Consider the following 19930-nt stretch of genomic DNA (forward strand, 5'->3'; position numbering starts at 1 on the left):
ACATGGGAGATATTTCTGTTGTCTTGCACAAACAGTCTCCTTTCCCTTCTCCCAAGTGTTTTATTTTCAAGAAAGGAAGAAATCATTGTGGAGGAAAGCCAAAAAGCCAAATCCTGCTCGCCAGACATACAGGGCTAATCAGTAAATAGGACACTGGACTGGGTGTCAGGAGAACTGAGTCTGTTCCTGGCTCAGCCACTGATCTTGGGGAAAACATTTCACCTCTCTGAGCCTCGGTTTCCCCACCAATAAAATGGGGGTAGCTTTGAGATCTAGGAGTGAAAAGTGCTATTCAAAAGCTAAGTATTATATCATTATCATCAGCAGGACTTCTACTGTAAGCAAGGAGCACAGGCTTTGGCCCAGAGAGTCAAAATGTGAAGCTCAAAAATAAGAAAACTATGTTTATTGGAAAATGGCCAATGAATGCCTGAAAATCAGACTAAAAATAGAAATGTTTAGCCTGATTTTGATACGTGTGTGGTATTACAATCCTTTGTTATCAACAGCATTTTCTAATGTTAAGAGCTTGTTGGCTAACTTACGTTTCCTCTGGGTTGTTCCGATATTCTTTTCCTCTGTGAGAAACAGGTCCTTGTTGCTACTCAGATATGCATTCCACATCTTGTAATCATTAATGCACTCAGGGGAGAAAGGAGGGGGCAAGAGGACATGGTTTCAAAGCCTGTTTCTGCCCAATTCATTTTGGCTTAATTTGTAGACCAAAGCAGAACTCTGTTGAAGCACGTCTTTTCTCGCCATTTGTCATGTGCTTCTCCCATCACTGAGCTGAGATATTAAGCCGTAATAATATGTCTTTGGATAGTTGAGCAGAGAGAACTTGCTGATTGTTCTTATAGTAGCTTTGTTTGGGTTTTGCAATGATCCTAATTACCATTCAGGGCCCACAAATTCTGCTCTTGTTCCCCACAGTGAAAATCTGGAAAAATGCCTCAGACTTCACCAGTGTTGTTCTGGATCTAAAATGGTGGACGCGAGAGCAGAATTGCTAAGATGTCCCTTTCTGTGATAAGTAAATGTTGAGAAAGGGAGAATGTGCCTCTGTTGTTTTCAGTTAAAGAGGGCTATGGGTCTATAAGGTTTCCAAAGCAAAGGCTCAGTCGTGCCTTGTGACAACCTCACAATAGCAGAGGGCCAGTCAGAGACAGTAGACTGGACTACTTGGATCTTGAATCCAATCCACTATGGCAATTCCTAGGTGGACGGCAGCTTTGGACCTAATATTAATTTGCTGGCATCTTTTTTTCTTTGGTGTCATGTGTGTCCTTGGAGGTGGTTGCATCTCGTGCACTAGACAAATAGAGATTTCTTAACAGCAGATCTGTGGAACTGATATTTTAAAGAATTTTATGCTCAAAAACTGATGCACTGCAAAGGTCTGGTATTAAACTTCATGTTGAACTGGGCCTTGGTGGGTTTGTTCACTGATAAGCCTGCTTGTTTTTCTATTGTATTATATGTTTACTCCAGTAACATGAAATTTAATCAATAAATAAACCAAAGGGAAAATTTACAGCCTTTTAAATTAAAATGGAGGGATTTTGCTGATTGCTGATACATCATGAATATCATAATAAGAAAAAGACAGCTGCTCCAACATGGATTTATTATGAGTATGCTGTTTCTAAAACTAATTTTATTTTCCTTTGCATTTTATTACCTGGGTGGATTTGTGAATGATTGCCAATCAATTCCTAAGTTTTACCCTGCCAGGCCTTTAGAAATTGTACCAGTTTGCTTCTTCAGAACTCTCACGAGCAATGTTGGGAATTTTTCTGACAAGGAAGACGAAATGACTCAGATGAAGCTCACAGCAATTACAGACACAACAGGTTTACATTTCTCTGAATGTGATCTGAACTCCTGATAATTTGAAGAATCAGCCTCTTCCTTTATTTTTGTGTGTATGTTTTGTGCCAATTCTACTGTGTACAGAAACTAGCTGGGAATGGAATGTTCTGATACCATAATAAAGCAAAGAGTGAAACAGAAACCAGTTTATTTCTAGGTTTGTATTTCTACCTGTTCAGCCCCTCCCTGTTTAAGAACTCCTTGGCAGCTTTACCTTATACTACCTAACATCTGCTGAAAGATGGACGGCTGCCCAACCCCGCCTCCTCACCCCCCGTTTTTTTTCTTCCTGCTGTTACACTATACCTTTTATCTGCATATCATCAAGTCCTTTTGGACACATAATAAGATTTGTGCCAGACTATGTTTCTTGGCTTTAATGGTTAGTTAGCTTTCCAGAATACACACTCTGGTTTAGACATACTTTTATTACTGACATCATGAGAATGCATCCCTACTTATGTTTAAAATTGGGTGTTCACCCTTACATGAAAGCAATGAGATCAGGTTGAGCAAGAATCTGAGAGACAGAATAAAAACAGCTGTTATCTGCTTGAACCATTTTTTTTCTTTCACATTATGAATGATAATGATCTGGAACAGTGAGCAGCCTCCAGCCACGAGAGTTTTCCACAAATCTGGATTTCCATGTGTTTGAATAATGTCTCCTTCCTCTGCCCTTAACATGATCATTTTGCATTTATTCATGGCTGTTGGTATTTTAATAAGGTGATAAATGCAGAGGAGAAAAAACACCTTTGCTCAGTGCTCAGGTGAACATGATGGTAGGTAAGTCTCTTGGAAGTCACCCAGAAATATTAGGACTAATTGATGTAGGTTTGTGTTGAGAGTTCTCTCACTGGGAGCAAACAACAGATATTTCCAACTGTCGAGCAAATGAGGGATAGGGTGGTCCATATTAATCAAAGTACTTTTAAAACTATTACAGTTGCTCCCTATGAACTTCTCCCTCCATGAAGATCTCTCAGAATGGTAGGAAATAAGCAATCTCTCATAGAAATCCATATTCCTCTGAGTGAGTCCAGAAGAGGACTCAGGAGTTCAAACAGACGACCTGGTGTTCTCAATGAGCCATAGAGGAAGGTTTATTTAGTTTATTTTCATTCAACACTCCTTCATCACAGGCTGCTTCTGAAGATCCCACTGCATTTGCCTAGACAGACAAGCCTAAATTGGATTTAACCTCCAGAGTCAGCCTTTCATATTGCAGATGTTGCAGATTGGGGAGCAAAATTTATTCATTCTCCAAAGCCAGTGATTTACGGGCTCAAGCTGGATCAACCAGTGGAGGGCATAACTCCTACCTCCTTGGAAGAGAAGGCTGTCATTTCCTCCTCTTAATGAATTGCAATTGTTAGTGGATAGATTTTTCAGACTCTCCTTTGGAATGCTAACCCAGAAGTGCAAGTAATCAAATTGCTTATGGGTGAATATCAAAGGTTTGCTTCCAAGCATCTTGAAGGTTAGCTTCTTATGTTGGCTTTATCTGAACTAACCAGACCCCTTGGGTCTGCAAAACTGGGCTGGAAATCTTATGATGATAGTTTCTTCCCTGGATTTCTCAGTACTTTCTAATTCCGTCTGGGCTGGAAAAACCATGAGAACAGCCTTTTTGATGACACCTTTACACTTCTTTTTCTGGTCACGCATGGCAACAATAGGTGCAAGGGCACCTGAAAATAACAGCAAATGGTTAAGAGGAGAAACCCATGCTTTTCAAACATTGAAAACGGGTTTGAATTTTGGGCTGGGGCTTGCACTGATTCCAATTTATATGAATCGGTTTGCCTATTGTGATTTTCATTTTATGTGAATTGGCTTGCCCGTGTAATACTAGACTCCCCAAATTCTGCGAAAGGTTTTATGCAGCACATCTGCTTGTTTCCATGAGAGTGAGAAACTGAAAAGCTCTAGGGCAATTTTCAGTGGAAAATATTAATGCTGTGATAGAAATAGCTTGATGTTTGAGGATTGACGGCATTATATATAATATTTATGCACATGTACATATACATAATACATGCCTGCATGCACTCACACACATCACACTATATTAGTGACCACTCCTAGACATTGAACACATTGAACACCAGTGAATTCACATTATGTATCTCTTCAGCAAATATTATTTAAATCTCAACATGGAAGCTTTTCAGTATATAGTCAAATTCTAAAGACTTCCTTGTTCGGTAAACAGATTCTACTTACCAACATAACTTATCTATTTTAGACTTCCTAATGCAAATTAGCAAGTCACAGTGCTCACAAAATTCCTCTTGCCAGTTTTCTTGTGGCTTTTAAAAAAAATTAAATTGATAATAAGAATTTTGCTGTACAGAGATTTTCCAGTGTAATGAGCAAATCAGGGAACTAGTGGAATCTTATTTCCCCATTTTCCTTTCTTGGAATATAAGGCTTGGTCTACACTAGGAGGTTATGTCCAATTTAGCAGCGTTAAATCGAATTAACCCTGCACCAGTCCACACAACGAAGCTATTTAGTTCGACATAGAGGTCTCTTAAATTCGATTTCTGTACTCCTCCCCAACAAGGGGAGTAGTGCTAAATTTGACATGGCCATGTCGAATTAGGGTAGGTGTGGATGGAAATCGACGCTAATAGCTCCGGGAGCTATCCCACAGTGCACCACTCTGTTGACGCTCTGGACAGCAGTCCGAGCTCGGATGCTCTGACCAGCCACATAGGAAAAGCCCCGGGAAAATTTGAATTCCTTTTCCTGTCTGGGCAGTTTGAATCTCATTTCCTGTTTGGACATCGTGGCGAGCTCAGCAGCACTGGCAACGATGCAGAGTTCTCCAGCAGAGGTGACCATGCAATCTCAGAATAGAAAGAGGGCCCCAGCATGGACTGATAGGGAAGTCTTGGATCTGATCGCTGTGTGGGGCAATGAGTCCGTGCTTTCGGAGCTGCGATCAAAAAGATGGAATGCAAAGATCTACGAGAAGATCTCAAAAGCCATGACAGAGAGAGGGTACAGCCAGGATGCAATGCAGTGCCGCGTGAAAATCAAGGAGCTGAGCGTACCAGAAGACCAAAGAGTCAAATGGACACTCCGGATCTCAGCCCCAGACATGCCGTTTCTACAAAGCACTGCATTCCATTCTAGGTGAGGCCGCCACCACTACCCCACCACTGACCGTGGACTCAGAGGATGGGATATTGTCGACGGCCGCTTCCTTGGAGATGTTAGCAGACGGGGAAGATGAGGAAGGTGAGGAGGAGGACGAGGCAGTCGACAGCAAACTAGACACAATCAACAAAGGATTGAATAAGGACTGGGAATGGCTGAGCCATTACAAACATTGAATCTATCTCCCCTTGTAAGTACTCTCACACTTCTTATCAAACTGTCTGTACTGGGCTATCTTGATTATCACTTCAAAAGTTTTTTTTCTCTTACTTAATTGGTCTCTCAGAATTGTAAGACAACTCCCACCTGTTTATGCTCTCTGTATGTGTGTATATATATATCTCCTCAATATTTATTCCACTCTGTATGCATCCGAAGAAGTGGGCTGTAGTCCATGAAAGCTTTATGCTCTAATAAATGTGTTAGTCTCTAAGGTGCCACAAGTACTCCTGTTCTTTTATCTGAGATGGATAATTCTGAGTAATTTTTTATAATCTATACTTCTTGGTACTCAGCCCCACATGATTTAGCTTCTCCACAAAAGCAAAAAACAAACGTCCTATATATCTAAACCCCCAGATCCTCTAGTTTTTTTAAGAACTCTTTGTAGTTCTGCCCTTCCTTGTATTATGGCTTGGAAGGAAGAACTAGTAAAAAGAAGTCAAACAAGGTGATGCTATCTATTCCTCACTGGATTTGAAGACATAGGCTCTACCACAGATTCAGATAATACTACTGGACATGGCCTCTCAAATAACAGGTTTCCTGAAGGGAGGATGGAAAAAAATCTTTGGTTGCAAATTTACATCATGCTTATTTAATGGAGATTGCTAAACACAAATATGGCATTTTTTTGGAATGTGTGATTAGTTCCGAAATACCACTCTAATATAGATAATTCTGTTTACCTCTTTAGGGATTTATCTGCCAACCTACATACTTTGTTAGCATTAAGTTGGTCTTCCAGCACTTGTGAGTGGAACTTGGTGAAAACAGATGAGACTTGGTTGCAGAAGAACACTAAGGTACGCCAAGTATTATTGGATAACAGGTGAAAAACTCAGTTATATGCAGACTCAATCATTTTAGGTCTAATGAAAGAGTACATGGAGCCAAACATATGAATCCCACTTGTCTAGGATTATCTTTGTTTAAAAGAAAAACCTCCCTCACAATTTCAGTCATCTTCCTAGCTCCTTTGTTTACACTGCCAGTCCTCAAAAATCAGTGACTACAAATCCACGCCACTTCCAGCATGAAGCAGGAAGAAATTACATTGTTAGGCTGATTTAGAACTATTGGCCAAGGCTTAGATTTTAATTCCACCATCTATACATCCAGGTAAAAATTCAAACTTTTTTACAATTGTATTCCTATCCTAACTCAGGGAGAACAGGGGGTTACAAAGCCAGCTCCTAAGTGACCAGAGGTGCTAGAGAACAGGAGCAGCAAACAGGGGAGCTTTGTGAGGGAGTTCTCCAGTGAAAGAGGAGAGACTACATGACCCTTGGGGGGAGTTTGTCTGTTGAGTGCTTGCTTGCCATGTGCCAGCTTCATTTAAGAGTATAGTGCAGTCTATTGCAGGCAGGGCTGGCCTTACCATGAGGCGAACTGAGGCGGCCGCCTCAGGTACCAGACTGTGTGTGGGGGGCACCACTAGGACCCAGACTGTAGAAAATTGTGTCTGCTGCTGGTACATATGTATTCTCTCTGCTCGAGATGCACAGAGATGGTGGAGTGCTGTGCTGGAGGAAGGCGGGCACAAGAGATATAACAGGCAGGCAGGAGAAAAGATGAGAGGGAATAACAGAAAGCAGCAGGAGCTGTAGGGAGAAAGAGGAGGAGGAGCCTCTTATGTACCTCTCTAGCACTCCCAGGACTGATTAACACCAGCTTCTCAGGGAGCTTCCTGTTTCCTGCTGCTTCCCTGAACCCACTTGAGGAGAACAGGCAGTCAACTGAAATACTAGGAGCCAGTTAGGCCCTCAAGATGCAGATATCTTCCCTCACGCAGGACCTGCTACCAGCCTGCTTATTTGTCCCCTTCAATTGAGTGTTGAGAGCCATTATAGCTGGAACAGAACAGCAGTCATGAGTGAAAGAAGAAAACGCCCCTCTGGGGCAGCATTCAGAAAAAGAAAGAAAGCAAAGAAAGCTTTTCTATCTAAGCAGAAAGGAGCTCTCCTGAGATACATAGACACAAATGTTCCTGGTGAGCCTTCCGGCCCCAGTAAGGATGTGAGTGGTGAGGAGATGCCTGATCTTCCAGTTAGTCAGAGTGCAGGTGACCTGGCAGCTACTGCAGCATCCATATCTCCATCTCAAATGGATGTAACCATGCACATTCCTGAAGAAAAGTGTAGATCAGAGAAGAGTGTGGTGGAGGCGCAAGAAACAGTTGCTGCTGAGTTTAGTTCCTTAAGTCTAGCTGATCCAGGACTGTGGACCCACTTGAGCAGTAGCCTGAGGAACTTCCTTGTACTGCATGGGCCACAGCAAGTGAAAAACTTCATGTTCCCCAAAGACAATGAAAATAGAAGTTTCCATCCAACACATTACTGATGTGAAATCCCCAATGGTGACAAAGTGGAGAGGTCATGGCTTATGTACTCAAAAATCCAGAATGCTGCATTCTGTTTTTGTTGCAAACTCTTCCAATCTAATGTTCCAGCCACATTGTGTTCTACAGGAACAAAGGGCGAGAAATCTGGCATGGCATGAGAATGCAGCAAATCACCAGAAAGCATTCCATAGGTGGAAAGAGCATGTATGATTATTTACCTTGTGGGCAGGTGGACTATGTGTGCATATGGTGCAAGCAGCTCATGGCCCTCAGAGACAGAGTACAGGCTGTTGAGACCAGAGGGGTCAACTGGAGGAGTGAAAGGAGACAGGGAGGTACATAGATATGACTTTCAGGGACACAACAGAGGGACCCTCCCTCCCAGTCTGACAGCCTCTGTGCTGTTAAGGAGGATGAAAGTCTTGGGGTAAGAGTGTAAAACTGGAGTAGAAGAAAACAATTCTATAGTTGTCATGATATCCTCCCACACTGAGGATACCCCTTCTGGGGACGGGAACAGAGTTGCTAGGAAGAGTCAGGTTATAGTAATGGAAATATCAATAGCTGGGTTTGTGATGACCAGGAGAACCACATGGTAAGTTGCTTGCTGGGTGAAAAAATTGCATATCTCACGAGACATCTAGACAGACTTATGTACAGTCATGGAGAGGAGCCAGTGGTTGTGGTACCAGTGACATAGGGAAAGGTAGGAGAGAGGTCCTGGAGGCCAAATTTAGTCTGCTAGGTAAGAGATTAAAGTCCAGGACCTTCATTCTCTGAAATGCTTCCAGTTCCACGTGCAGAGTCAGGAAGACAGGCAGAACTATAGGTCTGAATGATTGACTGAAATGATGCAGGGAGGATGCATGGAAGAGCCTATGCAGGAAGGATGGGCTCCACCTAAACCAAAATGGAACAAGATTGCTAGCATGTAAAATTAACAAGGTTGTAGAAGATTTTTTTTAAACTAAGGGCTGGGGGAAAGTCAAGAGGTATGGAAGAGCACATGATTTGAGCAGAGACAGCCCTTAGGGATGAATTTATTAAAGGGGGAACTCTATATCTACATATAGGAAAGAAGTTGGTAAAGTACATGTAGGAGTTAGTGAGGAACAGTCAAATGTAAGAGTTCCATTTAAATATAACCCATTAAGACAAGCAATAATATTGGCAAAATGCATAAATGCTTATATACAAAAGCTAGAAGTTAAAATATTAAGATGGGTGAACTAGAGTGCCTAGTATTGATGAGGATATTGATATAATAGGCATTACCAAAACTTGGTTGAACAAGGATAATCAATGGGATACCAAGGTACAAAATGTATAGGAATGACAAAGTAAGTCGTGCTGGTCGGGGAGCAGCACTGTATGCGAAAAAGCATAGATTCAAATAAAGTAAAAATCTTAAATGAATCAAACTTTACTATAAAATCTCTATGGATAGAAATTCCAAGCTTGAACAATAAGAGTATAGCAGTAGGAATATACTACCAACCACCTGACCAGGATGTTGATGGTGATTGTGAAATGCTCAGGAAGACTGGAGAAGCTGCTAAGGAAGAAGATGCAATAATAATGGGGGATTTTAACTGTCCTCATAATGAATGGGTACGTGTCACCTCAGGAAGAGATACAGAGATATAATTTCTAGATACCATTAATGACTGCTTCTTGGAGCAGCTTGTCCTGGAACCCTCAAGGGGAGAGGGAATTCTTGATTTAGTCCTAAGTAGAATGCAGAATTTGCTATAAGAGGTGAATATAGCTGAACCGCTCAGTGATAATGACCATAATGTAACTAAATTTAACATCCTTGGGGGTTAGGGGGACACCAAAGAAACTCACAACAGTAGCATTTAACTTCAGAAAGGGGAACTACACAAAAATGAGGAAGTTAGATAAATGGAAATAAAAAGGAACAGTCACAAGGGTGAAATGCCTGCAAACTTCATGGAGGCTATTTAAAAACACCAAAATATAGGCTCAAACTAATGTATACCGCAAATAATAATAATAAAAACAGTAAGAGGACCAAAAAGCAAAACACAAAAACCAACAACCCCTAAACAAACCCCACTATGGCTAAACAGTAGAATAAAACAGAAATACTTTATATTGGAAGCAAAAAAGCATCCTTTAAAAATGGAAAGTCAAATTCTAGTGAGGAAAATAGAAAGGAACATAAACTCAGGCAAGTCAAGTGTAGAAATAAAATAAGGCAGGCCAAGAAAGAATTGAAGAGCAGCTAGCTAAAGACACAAAAATTAACAGCGACATTTTTAAAAATTACATCAGAAGCAGGAAGCCTGCCAAACAATTAGTGGGGCCACTGGATAATCAAAGTGCTAAAGGAGCACTCATGGAAGACAGGGCCATCAAAGAGAAGATAAATGAATTCTTTGCATCCATCTTTACTGTAGAGGATATTTGGAAGATCCCCACACCCATTATTTTTAGGTGAAAAATCTGAGGAACTGTCCCAGACTGAGGTGTCAATAGAAGAGGTTTTGGAACAAATCGATATATTAAACACTAACAAGTCATCAGATCCAGATGGTATTCACCCAAGAGTTCTGAAGGAACTCAAATATGAAACTGTAGAACTACAAAATGTGATATGTAACCTATCACTTAAATCAGCTTCTGTACCAGATGACTGGAGAGGTAGCTAATGTAACGTCTATTTTTTTAAAAAAAAGGCTCCAGGGAAAATCATAACAATTACAGTCCGGCTAATTTCAGCACTAGGCAAATTGGTTGAAACTACAGTAAAGAACAAAATTATCAAACACATAGATAAACACGATATGTTAGAGAAGAGTCAACTTTTTAAATGGAAATCATGTCTGACCAAGCTATTAGAATTCTTTGAGGGTGTCAATGCATGTGGATGAGAGTGATCCAGTTAATATCGCGTACTTGGACTTTCAGAAAGCCTTTGACAAGGTCCCTCACCAAAGGCTCTTAAGTAAATTAAGCAGTCTTGGGATAAAAGGGAAAGTACTCTAATGGATTAGTAACTGGTTAAAAGATAGGGAACAACGGGCAGAAATAAATGGTCAGTTTTCACAGTGGAGAAAGGTAAATGGCAGGGTCCACTAAGGATTGGTGCTGGGTCCTGTGCTGTTTAACATATTCATAAATGATTTGGAAAAAGGGGTGAACAATGATGTGGCAAAATTTGCAGACGACATACAATTACGCAAGATAGTTAAGTCTGAAGCTGACTGAAAAGTATTACAAAGGGATCTCGCTAAACTGGGTGATGGGATGACAAAACGGCAGATGAAATTCAATTTGATAAGTGCCAAGTAATGCACATTGGGAAAAAATAATCCCAACTATACATACAAAATGATGAGGTCTAAATTAGCTGTTACCACTCAGAAAAATCTTGGAGTCATTGTAAATAGTTCCCTGAAACATCTATTCAATGTGCAGCAGCAGTCAAAACAAGCTAACCGAAAGTAAGCAACGATTATGAAAAAGGATAGTTAATAAACAGAAAATATAATACCATTATATAAATCCATGATCTGCCCACACCTTGAGTACTGTGTGCAGTTCTGGTAATCCCATCTCCAAAAACATATATTAGAATTGGAAGAGGTGCAGAAAAGGACAACAACAAAGAGAGATTAAAAAGACTGGGATTGTTCATCTTAGAAAAGAAATGACTAAGGGTATGTCTACACTGAAAACTTCAAAGAGCTGCTGTGGGAACGCTCCCGCAGCAGCGCTTTGAAGTGCGAGTGTGGTCACGTGCGAGCACTGGGAGAGAGCTCTCCCAGCGTTCCTAGTAATCCATCTCCACGAGGGGATTAGCTCCCAGCACTCGGAGCCTATCTACACTAGCACTTTAAAGTGCTCAGACTTGCTGTGCTCAGGGGGGTGATTTTTCACACCCCTGAGCCAGCTAGTTAGAGCGCTATAAAATGTAAGTGCAAACAAGCCCTAAGTGGGTGATATGATAGAAAGTGAATAGGGAAGTGTTACTTACCCCTTCATATGACATCTGATGAAATTAATAGTTAGCAGATTTCAAAAAATAATTAGATAAGTTCATGGAGGATAGGTCCATCAATGGCTATTAGCCAAGATGGTCCTAGATGCAACCCCATGCTTCAGGTGTCCCTAAACCACCAACTGCCATAAGTTGGGACTGGACGACAGGATATGGATGCCTTAATAATTGCCTTGTTGTGTTCATTCCCTCTGAAGTGTCCGACACTGGCCATTGTCAGAGACAGGTTATTGAGCTAGATATTTCATTGTTTTGACCCAGTATCTCCATTCTTATGTTTCACCAAATAAGGATAATGTCCTAAGTTCATTCAGGTATTAGGAGATGTTACTTCTCATTTGTATACAGAAATATTAATAATTATGATGACATTGGTTTACCTTCGACTTATCAGTATGGTATTAAGAGCCAAAAATTTTCCATTAAAAGGACCAAGGGATATTAGAGTAATTAACTGATTATCTCTGTGACACTTTGGTGACATTCAAACTCAACACATTTTCCTATTTATAAAGTGAAACAGAATAAAGGTGTTGTGTATTTTTTTCCTGTAATTAGGCATATGTTCTAAATAGATATTAGACAATTACCAAAACATAATGATAAATACATTAATTAGTTTTGGAAACTCTTCCATTTTCACTAGCAATAATTGTTGAATTTATTTCCTCTTTTACAAGGAAAACTTTCTGCACAGTTTAGCAGGAGACTGTTCTTTAACCTCATTTTTTAAATTAGCCCTTAGATAAGAAGAATTTAAAGTTAAAAAACCTTGGGACAGTTTATCTGTATTCATATTGCATAGAAAACTTTTTTCAAACAAGTTAGTGAAAAAGTCCAGACCTTCCTTTCTCAGGAAACAGCTCACAGTTAGGCATGCCTGTAATTTATGGATGCATATTTAATATGATAAATATTTGCTAGCAATTTAAGAAATTATTGGTAAGGTAATTTTCTCAGCTGTGTCAGCTCATTCTATTTATAAACTTTTATAACCACATTTTGAAAAGCATCCATTAATTTCTGGTATTCAACTTGAGACAGAGTCCAATTGGGAATTTCTACATGGCTATTTTTAGCTCCATAGCATGAGTCGGTAGATCTGTATTCTGAGACTGACTTCCATGGGTGGGTTTTTATTTTTTTTTATTTTTTTTAAAATGTAGATATTCCCTTAGTGTCTCAAGATACACAACCAAAATTGTGTGCACTTAAAATTAATGGATAGTTTTGAGATCTTTTGCCTTAATCTTTTATGGGCTGATCCTGCTCCCATTGAAATCAGTGAAAGTTTTGCCATTGACTTCCGTGGAAACAATGTTGGCCTTTATACAATCTTTTGACACTGATCAGTGATCTGAATTCTTAAAAATTCTCTCTAATCTTACTGATTTATGGACACAGATCTGCACTTTCGTGTCAATCTTTTATGAACTGCGCATAACAGATACTGGGATGACTGGTACCCTATAAATGCCATAGGTTGGGTAAGGATAGACCAACATAATGTATCAGTGAAATTCTGCTCTTTAGAAATACATAACATTCAAAATTAATTAACTTTCAGGAATTTGGCTGATACATAAAAGACAGGACATTTCAAATATGACCTAAAAATAAGGCTAAAAATCTTCCAAGGAGAAGTTTCTTGTGAGAATTCTGAAACTTGCATGATCTGGCCAGATTATGTTATCACATTAGATCAATTTACTAGTATTTTTGTAGCACTCTGAACCTATAAAGAACAATACAAATACAAAGTATCATTATAATCATCAGATGAGCAATATTAGAAGAATAAACTCTAGTAGTATTTTGATACTTCCACTTCTGGTACTCAATGAACGAAGAAATGGAAAGGGCACAATTTTGTATTTTATTCTTTTTTAAAGAAAAAGTGTAATTTAACTTTTCAAACTTTATGAAAGTCCACCCCTAATCTAAGGCAAGACTTTTCAAACAGCTTTACCTATCCCTAACTCAGAGTAATATGTCCCCATAAAAGAATGTAGTACAGTGAAATCTTGTGGACACAGTGTGTCTACCAGGAAGTGCAGAAGCATCAAGAAGTGCGTTAGAGAGATATGAAGACACAGCATTTAGGGAGTGTCTGATGTAACACTGAATCTGCTTTAATCCATTATGTTATTGATATAGTAGTTAAATAAAAGCATTTCACTAAAATCCAGGAATCCCTCCTTCCCCAAGAATACTACTAAGAATAAATTTTTAATGTTTTCTCCCATTCTAGTTTAACAAATGCCATATTCAGCAATTTAAACTGAACAAGCTCTTAAGGTCTTAAATTATCTAGCTCAAAATCCTACAAAGACTTATTCACATGTTTAACTTTATGCACCATGAGTAGCCCCACTGACTTCAGTGGGACTACTCACATGTCTAAAGGTTCAGGGCCCTATTTGCTAAGATTAGGGTGACCAGATGTCCCGATTTTATAGGGACAGTCCTGATTTTTGGGTCTTTTTCTTATATAGGCTGCTATTACCCCAACCCCCTGTCCCGATTTTTCACATTTGCTGTCTGATCACCCTAGCTAAGATGTGTAGACAGCACCACAAAATTAGGATTTTAGGACTTGTCTACATGGTGATTTATTCTGGAAGTTAGTCGCTAGAACTGGAAGGTGTAATTTCCAGCTTGAGGAGACATTCCCATACTAGCTTTGGTCAAACTAGCATGCTAAAAACAGAAGTGTAGCCATGCGAGAGGCTAGCTGCCCCAAGTATGATCCTGTCCGACTGGGCACAGGGTTTCATGGCTACACTTCCACTTCTAGCACGCTAAATCTATCAAAGCTGGCGCAAGTATGTCTCCTTGAGCCAGAATTTGTACCTTCCATCTCTAGCTTAAACATATCCTTAGTATAGATAACATACTTGTAGGACAACATCTTGTGGTACTACTTACACAGCAGTGTCTGTGGTGGATCTGGAAATGTAGGCCATATCTGAGAAATTAACTTAATTCCTTTTGTTTTGCTTAAAATATTTTCCCCTGAATTCCTACTTTATTGTTTCCCACCCAACTGCAAGAATTAGCTCAGTAGACTGGATACTGGAACACTGTGACAGTCAATTTAGTTTTAAAGGAAAGTGACTTTACATTTTAAAGCACAAAGAAAACACAATTTGGAGATAGACCACAGACAGCAAAAACATAGTTAATAAAACACAACAGAAGACCTATAGAGGTTTCTGTAAAATGCCTAGTGTCATTTTAAAATCTTTCAAAAGCTTCTGTCTAGCAACTGTACTGACAAGACCAATTTTAAGCAGCTAGAGCTGCAAACTACAGAAGATCTTTTTCTAAGAAAATGTCTTTTTAAAACTTATGTTATCTAACTTTCTAGGCTTGAACAAACAGTAATTTAAAAAAAATCTATTTTCAGTCATCAAAAGAAAGTTGCGAATGCAGTAATGTTTTTATGTGAAAATGACAGCACTAACTTTAGCTTCTCCAGTATCCAATAGGGTTTTATTGAATGGTTTTACTATTAGGATCTCTGTCACAGATAAAATAGACAAAGGCTTTACCTCAGCTGAAATTAAGTTTATTTTTCTTTAATAGTGATCATTGGGTTAATTTGCAGAAGGGCTCAAAAATAACTGGAAAATATTGATTTAATAGCTCCAGCTTTCATAAACTTCATATCTTTTCTTTTTAAATTCTGGTAATATGCCAAAGAACAATTTCCAGTACACCAGTTGTGTTCCATAAAAAAAGGTAAAAATCAATTAAAGTCATATATTCTAGAGGAGCACCTAACTATATGGAAACGTTATTAAGTTAAAGCCTTTTTTGTTGTTTCTGGCAGTCCTCCTCCAAACTGTGTCTAAACCACTTTGTTTCACTGAAGACGAAAGGAAGCTATGTGTTTTCTTTTCTTGGCAGGTGAAGGTATAACTAATACAGAGAGGAACTTCTTGGTAGTGTATGGGGTGCAGCGGAAGCTGGCTAACCAATGACATCACCCCGTCACAAAGAAACTATCAAGGCCATTCCACACACTCTGGAAATTAGAACAAGCTGCTGTCCAGTCACCAATGCCATGATACCAAAAGGCTAAATGATAATGGGGGGAGAGGGAAGGGTCAAAAATATGTAATTCCAATATGACACTTGGTCTAATTCTTCCTGTAAGATTAGATATTCTGAATGTGAATTAATATACATCTCAATGATGCTTTGTTTTACTTAATGTGTTTTTCTTCCATGTGTTTTCTGAGGCAGTTCCTCTCCCCCGTATGTTCATAGGAAATAAAAATTGTCTCTGGCTTTCCCTAGAAAAAGAAATAGAAACTTTCAGAGCATATGGCCTTTTAGATGAACTAGTCACTTTAAAATAAGCTCATCCATTCAACTTGAGGACGACTGCTTTCAGTGGTAGAACAATAGTACCAGAATAGCAATGCATGCATTCTGCTAGATAGAGGATATATTTGAATGCTTTGTCAAAAAATTGGATTTCTTGTTTAATGCCAAATGGATACAAGATTTAGGTAATAGAATAATCTGTCAGCCTCAAAAACTACTATGTTTGACAAGAGAGGAGGTGCAACATTTTGATTCCCCAGTATAGATGACCTTTATACAAATGCGTGACATAAATGCAATAAAAATAGATTTACTTGAATACATTAATGCTTTCTTTTAAAGGCTGCCATAACCTTTTATTTACTGAGTAAGTTTTTTTTTTTTAAATCCAATGGCAATCAACCTATCAGTGAGTAAGTTATAATCTGGAAATTGATAGTGAAATAAATACTATTTTTGCTTAAAAACATCTGGCATTTTATCCGATATGCTTTTTTCTTTCATGACTCCTAAATGTAGCATTCCATTCTGAAAGGAAACTACAATGCAAACTGCAAACTTTTAAATAATTATTTCATAGCCATGGCTTTCTGCATTTCCAGAAATGTGCACTGCAATTATTCTTGCTTTCAGAATATGCAGCCGAAGCAAAAGACTAAATTTAATTTACTCTCTTCCTGTTTTTTTTCTGTGATCTCTCTCTGTATGTAGTATATATATTTTCAAATGACTATATATTAATTCTGTCAGAGAGAAAAAGAGACTCCCACATTAGTTCCTGCTAGTCAGAAGTCAGGACCTGAATCTATATCACTGGAGCTCTCCACATATAACAGCCTTGACATTGTCAACTGTTATTCCAGTGACTAGTGCGCTTAGTTGCAATGAAGCCATTTCTCCAGATTATTCTATTCTGCCCTTGGGGCACTTATGCCGAAGAATGACCCTTTTCTCTTACACACCAGGACCAGGAAACCTCTACAACAATTACAAATCCTGCCCAGCAATGGCAGTGTTGGGAGTTGAAATGCCTCCTTCAAAGCAACAGGCTCCACACACCAGCGTCCTAGTTTGTCAAATGATCTTTTTTAAAATGTCCCCTTGCCATGATCTTTTTTAAAATGTCCCCTTGTTTGTGAAGTTTTAATTCCTGTTCATAGTGACATACTAAAATACCTCCAAAAATGTTAAGGTCAAAAAGGAGAAAAATTCCCTATACGGTTCATCATAATTCGGCTTGTGAGGTGGCAACCCATGACAATTCAGATTATGGTCATAAATCAGTCGTAAAGCAGGGCACATATTTCAACAGATCATTGGAACAATCTGCACACTGCATGAGAAGTAACATCCCGATTCAGGGGGGCACTTAAGCATGTGCATAACTTTGAGCACATGAATACTACTTGCATTCTTCACGTTATACACCTGTTTAAGTATCTTGATGAAGTGGGGCAACATTTGTCCACCCCAATTCTGATTCCCCCACAAACCCAGGGAAGAGAATGTGTAATATATTGCAAAGTGTGTGTCATCCCCTCTAGTGACTACTCCACATAGAGGAAAGCAGCCAGCTAGTGCTCCCAGCTAGTGGAGTATTCCTTTAGCTCAAGTGGTTCACGTTTGTAAAATTTCAGGCTGAAGATCTCAGGGTCAAATTCTGCTGAAGAGCACTGATGAGTCTCTCTCAGACATTCTAGAAGAAAGAGTCTTACCTCATTTTATGCACATAAAATGTGCTGTATAGATTAGTCATTCTCCTGACAGGAATAATCTGTTCTGGTGGAACAGTTGGGGAGGTCTTCGCATGAGGTTTCTGCAGGCCAGAACACAGGCAGACATTAGCACAGGTAGAGACCCAACTTTTGGCCCAGATTTGCTGTAATTGGTCATTATTAGTCAGTGACAATCATCAGGCCAGCATTTTATATGGCAAAAGTTCTGGACACTTTTAAAAACATGTACTGTGTAGTTTTATAAGAAATATTACTTCGCTTACAGACTGAGTGTCTTTTTTATTGACATTTTTGTGTTATTTATTCATTTTTCCTTGATGAGGCAAGGCATAATTCTATAATTTGGTATTTTATGGTCAACATACAGTATGACTTTTCCTGACAGAGCTGTTAACTCATTTGTGCTAGTGGTTGGGAATTCTTTGTGCTAAATGCTGTTGAATTTAGCTTCTATGAGATTCTGACTCAATGCCAAGGAAACGCATTTGTTAGCATTGTCAAAAAAGTTCAATGTTAAGATCATTGAAGTCATTGTACCTTAGCAACATCCTGACACTGGGTCACCACTGGGTAAACATGAATGCTGTACTCAGCATTTTGGAGTGTGTATCTAAAATAGAATGATATTACGCGATTTAAGAAGAAATTAAACAAAAATCATCCTTTAAAATAACATTTAAACAAAAGTAACAGATATAATGGGGATGAAAAATAGTCAGCAGCTCTTTATGTTCAATTGGGTAATAGCAAACACTACTGAGATCCCAGATGTGGGGCATGGAATCAATTAAATAAAAATCAATTAAAATCACTAAGAGTCTATGTGACAAGACATCTGAAAGATCCTACGCTCTAACTGAGCTAATGGGCCTGGAAAGGAAGTGCTGTAGTGAGACCTTTAACTACCGTATTGCACCCCCAAAAAGACATGTTAATGCTCCCATTTGCTGCCCATTATTCATTTAAAGGTGCAAAATTGAACCTGAAAAAAGGGTGGGGGGCTGTATTGAGGTCCCTTTAAAAATATGGCTCAATAACTTAGATAGGAAAAGCCTCAGATTTTTATTAGCACACCAATATTAGTGAAGTCACAAAGCTTTCAGCTGGCAAAATCAACATTTCCCTCCATCCAGCTGTTATCATACCACATATATTACAGTTAACCAGCATATTAGTGATATTTGTGTTGAAGAGAGAATTACACTAGTATCCAATAAGATTATATAATATAAAAGCAAATTTACTACCACTTATCTGATTCAAAGTACAGATCCCCTGGGGCCTTTAACTGTATTTTGTCTAACAAATGTTGAGCCTACTCTTGCTCTCAGAAAATGTACAGTTTATCCTTTTATTTCACTCTGAGCTTTGCATAGTATGAGCTATCAGTTTCTACTTAAGGGAACTCTCTGTGAGGGCCAGATTCTGTGCAGACCCCAGAGGGGTGCACAAGGCATGCGTATGTGTGTGTGTGCTGGGGGTGCCCTTCCCAATCGTTCGTCCTTCTCTATAGGACCTGTTCAGAATTCTGATAGGTGGTATAGTCCACGTTCCTGACTAATACTCCTACAAGAGTCTGCTATAGGAAAGGTGGAGAAGCAGAAGTGGGACTGTCAAGGCTGATAACCCACTCTGACACTTCCAGTGCAGAAGGTGGGGGCCCGCAAGGATTCTAAAAACTAATACTGGCCACTCCAGGCTGGTATTACACTCCCAAGGTCACAGCTTCTCTCTGACCTTGGATGGGTAGATGCTGCCACTCAAATGCAAAACCCCTTGGAACCCAGGAAGGTGCAGTTGGGATTTCCTTCCTGTGGGGTACCCTCAAGCCCTTTCACACACACCCCTCCAGGGAAGAGCTAAGAAAGGAAAACAAAGAAATCAGCTGTTGCCACCAGCTAACTAAAAAACGTGTGCACAAACTTCTTAAGACACAAAAATCCAAATCCTGTTCTTAAAAAAGGTAAATTTTATTAAAAATAAAAAGACTTGCTAGATTTTTAAAAGAGCAATTCCAAAAATTAAGCACCCAAAATAGTTTTCTGGGGGTTCAGCTTAAAGGTTACAAGCAACAAAAGCATCTGGGGTTAGCACAGAGGAATCCACAAGCCATAAGAAATAAACAAAATAAACCTAATTGTGTCTTCCTACACATTTTATGATCTACTTACATATTCGGGTTCCAAATAAGCAATTCTAGGTCTGATTCTGATGATTTTCATACCT

The 19930-nt window shown here is 39.2% G+C and overlaps 1 protein-coding gene across 3 annotated transcripts in view; it reads right to left on the bottom strand.

The window, feature by feature from the left end:
- ADGRL2 (adhesion G protein-coupled receptor L2) overlaps positions 1 to 19930 on the bottom strand; it is a 476523-nt gene that overhangs the window by 419644 nt on the left and 36949 nt on the right. Inside the window, exons 1-2 of one of the 3 annotated variants that reach the window (XM_054036669.1) lie at positions 18242 to 18306; positions 17684 to 17784 (exon numbers count right to left, since the gene is read on the bottom strand). The exons of the other annotated variants lie outside the window; for them this stretch is intronic. The gene's annotated coding sequence lies outside the window, so the exon portion shown is untranslated. Of the gene's footprint in view, positions 1 to 17683; positions 17785 to 18241; positions 18307 to 19930 lie in introns of those variants that run through there. 3 annotated transcript variants of the gene reach the window in all.

This window comes from Malaclemys terrapin, chromosome 8 (genome assembly GCF_027887155.1).
Source record: "Malaclemys terrapin pileata isolate rMalTer1 chromosome 8, rMalTer1.hap1, whole genome shotgun sequence".
In the NCBI taxonomy this organism is placed as follows: Eukaryota; Metazoa; Chordata; order Testudines; family Emydidae; genus Malaclemys; species Malaclemys terrapin.